Raw genomic sequence first — 6,435 nt, 5'->3', positions numbered from 1 at the left:
GTATTTGGTGAGTTTCCAGCCTAGTGAGGGAGACACTGGTACATTAAATAATTACACAAATGAATGTAAAATTGCAGCTGTGAGAAGGTGCTGCACATCATGCATGAGTGCCTAAAGCAGTTGGCCTAGTCAGGGAGCCCAGAAAGGATTTCCTGAGGAAGTGGCATTTACACTGAGATTTGAAGAGTGTTGAGAGTTTATCAGGTGAAGAAGAGGAAAGAGAAGGAAAATCCGGGCCAAGGTCATGGGGTGTATGAGGGCGTGGAAAAAGATGAGCCCAGATGGGGCACACAGAGCTTGGGGGACAATGACAGGTGAAGTCTGAGGGAAAGGAAGGGACCAGGCCACACAGGGTCTCATAGGCACCCTTAAGGAATTTTGTCTCTATCCAGACACTAGCAACAACTGCAACATAATGACACTGTCCTCACAGGTTCACAAGAATTGCACGCTGGGTTCTAGACAGAAATATGATAGTAATTAAGCATTAATCAGGCTGCACCCTGGCCCACTTCCTTGCTGCTGAAAGTCACTCAGCACTAGGTACTGACCACTGGCATCCCCATTGCTCCCATAGACAGGATTGCTGACATTAAGGTCCTAAGGCTGCCTAAGAATTGATTTGCATCCCCATTGCTCCTATAGACAGGATCACTGACATTAGAATCATAAAGTCTTTGTTTAAGGATTGCTTAAGATGTTTCTCAGAGCCCGAATTCCAGTGAAACAGCTGACACCAACTAGTATGAAGACCCCACGGAGGAATGGGATCAGCAAGAGAACACAGCTTCTTCCTCTCCTTGTCCCATGACTTCACCCTGCACTCTTCAGCTAATCAATAATCTCCACATTTTGTCCCATTCCAAACCCTTAAAAACCCTAGTCCAAAACTCTTCATGGAGATGGATTTAGGGTTCCTTCCCATCTCCTCAGTAGGTGGCTCTATAATTAAACCTCTTCCTCTGCTGCAAACTGATGTCTTGGCATATTGACTTGCTGTGTGCATCAGGCAACAAACCTATTATGGTTACAATAATAGCTCATTATTGAATTATTGAACAACACTTACTGGAAACTATGTATCCTGAATATACAAAGAACTTTTGCAACTCAGAAATAAAAAGACAAAAATCCAATCAAAAATAGGGTGAAAGACTTGAATAGACATTTCTCCAAAGAAGCTATACAAATGGTCAGCAAGCACATGAAAAGATGTTTATGTTATTACTCACTAGAGAAATGCACATTAAAACCACAGTGAGATACCACTTCACTACCACAGTTAGATGCCACTAGGATGACTGTAATTTTTTTTAAAGGAAAATAATAAATGTTGGCAAGAATGTAGAGAAATGGAAACCTCATACATCGCTGGGAAGAATGTAAAATGATGCAACCACTGTTAAAAACAGTTTAAGCAGTTTGGCTGTTCCTCAAAAAGTTGAACACGAGGTTACCATAGCACCCAGCAATTCAATTCCTACATATATACTCAAAAGAATTGAAAACGTATGTTCACACAAAAATCTGCACATGAATGTTCATAGCCACATTATTCACAATAGCCAAAAATATAAACAACCCAAATAACCGTCAACTGATGAATGAATAAACTGTGGTACATCCATACAATGGAATATTATTCAGTTATAAAAAAGAAGGGAGTGCTGATTCATGCTGCAACAGGGATGAACCTTAAAAACATCATGCTAAGTGAAAGAGGCCAGACAGTAAAGGTCACATAGCGAATGATTCCATTCATGTGAAATGTCCAAAATAGGCAAACTCGAAGAGATGGAAAATAGATTAGTGGTTGCCAGGGAACAGGCAGAGGGGAAAAGTGACTGCTTACGGTTTCCATGGTTTCCTCTTGCAGTGATGGAAATGATTTGGAATTAGACAATGGTGAAGGTTGCACAACATTGTGAATATACTAAAAGCCATGGGATTGTACACTTTAAAATGATGCATTTTAATGTTATGTGAATTTTTGTCTCAATAAAAAAATTGCAAAAAAAAAAAAAAGGAATTAACAAAGCAAAAACAGGCAGGGCACCATGACTGACACCTGTAATCCCAGCAATTTGGGAGGCTAAGGCAGGAGGATCGCTTGAGGCCAGGAGCTCAAGACCAGCCTGGCCAACATGACAAAACCCCATCTGTACTAAAAATACAGAAATTAGCTGACTGTGGTGCTGGGCACCTGTAATCCCAGTTACTTGGGAGGCTAAGGCACAAGAATCCCTTGAACCCAGGAGGCAGAGGTTGCAGTGAGACAAGATTGCACTACTGCACTCCAGCCTGGGTGACAGAGTAAGACTCTGTCTTGAAAAAAAAAGAAAGCAAAAACACAAAAAAGCAAAGAACTTTCTCCAACTGCAATCAGAAAAAAAGGGAGAAGGAGGCCGGGCGCAGTGGCTCACACCTGTAATCCCAGCACTTGGGGAGGCCGAGGTGGGCAGATCATGAGGTCAGGAGATCAAGACCATCCTGGCCAACATGGTGAAACCCTGTCTCTATTAAAAATACAAAAAATTAGCCAGGCATGGTGGCAGGCACCTGTGGTCCCAGCTACTTGGGAGGCTGAAGCAGGAGAATGGTGTGAACCCAGGAGGCAGAGCTTGCTGTGAGCTGAGATTGCGTCACTGCACTCCAGCCTGGGAAGACTCCGTTTCAAAAAAAAAAAAAAGGCAGATGGAGAAGCCAGAGAGATTCACAGCATGAGAAAGACTCAATACACCATTGGTGGTTTGAAGAAGAAAAGGGCAAGTTGACAAGGAATGCAGATGGCCTTAAGGGGCTGTGAAAGGCCCCGGCTGACAGCCAGCAAAGAAACAGGGACCTCAGTCCTTCAGCCACAAGGAACCAAATTCTACCAACAACCTGAGTGAGCTTGGCAGAGATTCACCCACAGAGCCTTGAATGGAATGCTCCCCTGCTGACAGCTTGATTTCAGCTTTGTGAGACTCTAGGCAGTGGACCCAGCTGAGCCTCACTGCACCCACCCTTTGAACCTACAAAACTGTGAGATAATAACGGATATCATTTTAAGCTACTAAACTAGTGACCATTTGTTAGGGCAGCAATAGAAAACTAATACATTGGTTTCTTAGAAACTTAGTTTCTACCAATGTATTAGTTTTCTATTGCTGCCCTAACAAATTGAGTGGCTTACAGAAAGGTGGTTTGGCTGGATGTAGCATCCCTGCATCATTTTATCTAGGTGCTGACTGCAGCATGAACGTGGATAGGAATGTTGAGCATAGGAGAAAAGACAAGAAGACAAGGAAGGAGGTGAGGACGGGGCCATGAGGACTGCTTCAATACATGGCCAGATGGAAAGCCACCAACAGGAGGAGGAGCCATGAGGCTCAAGAAGAGGAAGGTAGTGCTGTGTTACGGTCATTGCTTTGATCAATGCTGTCTCAGACAACAGAATACACTCTAGCTAATTTAAATAAAAGACATGTATTTAAAGTCACTAGCAATTCATAGAATTGTTGGGAAAAGCAAGGACACAGAGGCTAGGCTGAGCTTCCAGGAATAAGTGTCAGAGGAGCTGCTGCCTCTGCCATCACCAGGGAGTCATCGATCTGGAAGCTACGTCCCTGCTCTTGGCTGGAGAACCTTCCTGCCCTGCTGCGATGCACAGCAGCAAAAAGCGATGCCTCCAGCCCTGCCTCCCTGCCCAGCATCTCAGTTTCAAATGACAGTCCCAGAGAGGGCGCCTGATGGGTGGAATTGAAACCTCAACTGGAAACAGTGGAGAGGGAATATGGAAAATGTCTTTTTTAGCTTTCTCTCCACTGCCAGGAAGGTATGCAAAGCAGGAATAGAATGAATGCTGAATGAGTCAGCCCACAGTATCTTCCTCAGAAGACAAGGAAGGCCAGTGTTTGAAGGAGGGAGTGATTAGGCTGGCAGTGTCAGACGAGGCTGAAAGAGACAACAAACCTTTTCGGAATTTAGTAATGGCAGGACACCTAAACAAAGCTGAACCAATGCATCACAGAAGTGGAGTCCTTGAAGAATGAATATAAAATGAGAAAACAAAGACAGTGCCTATCATCAAGTGTTTCCAGAAACTTGGCTGTGTAGAGGTGGAAAGAGACAGGGTGGAGCTGCAGGGGTGAGGGGTGTGGAGGGACAACTCAGAGTCAATTTCCCTTCCTCTCCTTTGACTCTGATTGGTTTGGTTTCCAGATGTCTAAAAACCGATGAGAAAGTCCTTTGCCGGGAGAGGGGGTGGATATAAAGATAAAATAGATCATTCAAAGGGGAAAAGGGCTAATCCATACAGTGAGGTTTCTGAGAAGGCAGCAGGGGTGGGGGCCGGGAGGCCCAGAGTGCAGGTGGAGAGTGACCCTGGTGTGGAGTTAGCCGCTTCTCCCCAGAGGAAGGCGAGGATGCAGAGGGTGAAAGCGGACTTGCAGACACGGTAGGAGAAAGACAGGCGCAGCCATCTGGTAGCTTCTATTTTCTCTGTGAAGTGGGATGTTCAGTCATCAGCTGAGAGGGAGGAGGAGGAACGGGCAGCTGAGAGCCAGGAGAGGGACAGCGCGATGGGTCCTCTGGAGAGTGAGAGGGCGAGGGGGGCCACAGACACAGCGAGTGGGGAGCATCACACCCCCTGAGCAAGGCAGGACCTGCGCGCTGGGGTGTGGCTCTCCTGGAGCAGAGAGAAAGTAAGTATACACACACACACACAGAGACACAGACACACACACACACACACAGACACGGACACACACAGACACACACACACAGAGACACATGCACAGACACACACCCACACATACACAGAAACACAGACACACACACAAACACACATACACACATACACACAGACACAGACCCCCACACATGAACACACAGACACACATATATATGATACTTCTTGTCTCATCCGGGAAGGGATTTTTGCCAGATGGGTACAACACTAAGAAAAAATGAGCTAGGGAGTTGGTTCTGTGAACGCCTAGCTGGTTTGAGAAAAAAACAGAAAGGTGAGGGCTGAGGGAGTGGGAGAAACAGAGGCCACGGCACCACTTCCAACCAGATGGCACCAAGAGCCAGTGTGGCAGGGGAGGGGGGAGGTGGGGGAAGCAAACTGCGGGAGAAGAGGTCGCACTGAGAGAGTGCCTCTGCTGACTTAGGGATGTGCAATCTTTTGAATGATTGCTGTTTTCCAGATCCTGTAATAGACTAAACGATACCCCAGGGAAATTTGAATAATGGTGATGACACGTCCACAGGGAGCAGATTTACTAAGAAACCTAAGCTGTAAGGCCTGTCACCTGTAAGCCCTGGGAGGGGCACTAGCAGTTTTTATATTTGTTATTTTGCATATATGCACAAGCTTCAGGGACAAAACTTAGGTCCACCCACGGGACCCTCCCCAGGCCTTGGAAGAGGATATGCACATAAGGAACACCACAGTCAAAGGTTCCTCAGCATCACGCCATCTCCATCCTGTCATGACATCTAACTACACTGAAAGAAATGAGCATCTAGCTGAGGTTGTTTCTGCACACGTGCTTATGTGTATTGCATAGACTTTAAGGTGGCCCCATGACCCCTGTGACTTGCTCCTAACGAACAGAATATGACCAACGTGATGCAGTGTGACTCTCAGGATTATGCAGTTATATAAGACTTGGTCTGTTTGAAAGATTTGAAGAAGCAAGCTACCATGAGGTCTACATCTTTCCACAACCTTGGTGAGTTTGGATGGAGACCCTTACCCGTGGGAGTCTCGAGATGAGAACGCAGCCCTGGTCAGGACCCTGATTGCAGTTTTGCTGAGGACCCAACTAGGCTGTGCCCAGACACCTGCCCCACAGAAACATAATAAATGTGTGTTGTTTTAAGCCATTGAGTTTACGATAATTTGTTATGCAGCATAAAAAAATGGATACAATAAGTAAACATAAGGATAATAGCCCTTGCTTTGCTGGGTTGATGTGAGGATTGTATGGGATATGTGAAGGTGGTGCTATGGTGTGAATGACTGTGTCCCTCCCTCCAAAATGCAGGTGTTGGAACCTAATCCTCAACGTGGTGGTAGGTTTACCATCTGAAGCAGAGAACAGCCCTCACCAGATACTGAACCAGCTGGTGCCTTAACCTTGGACTTCCAGCCTCCAGAACTGTGAGATGTAAGTTTCTGTTCTTTATAAATGACCCAGCCTCAGGTATTTTGTTATAGCAGCAGGAACAGACTAAGATAGCGGCCAACACAATTCCAGGTGCCTGGTAATGCTTCCCTTCTGCTCCTTCAGGGACAGAAGTTCTAGAAAGAAGCAATAGTTCTAGTGAGAAGCAACTCATCCAAACTCTATTAGAGTTGACTTAGAGGCCCAGGCCAATTTAGTTGGTGGGACAGTAAGTGTTTTAGAAGTAGACGTGGGTTCAGATCACGGCTCCGTTACACCC

Source organism: Pongo abelii, chromosome 17, assembly GCF_028885655.2.
Source record: "Pongo abelii isolate AG06213 chromosome 17, NHGRI_mPonAbe1-v2.0_pri, whole genome shotgun sequence".
Lineage (NCBI taxonomy): Eukaryota > Metazoa > Chordata > Mammalia > Primates > Hominidae > Pongo > Pongo abelii.
Note: the sequence above shows the minus strand (reverse complement) of the source record.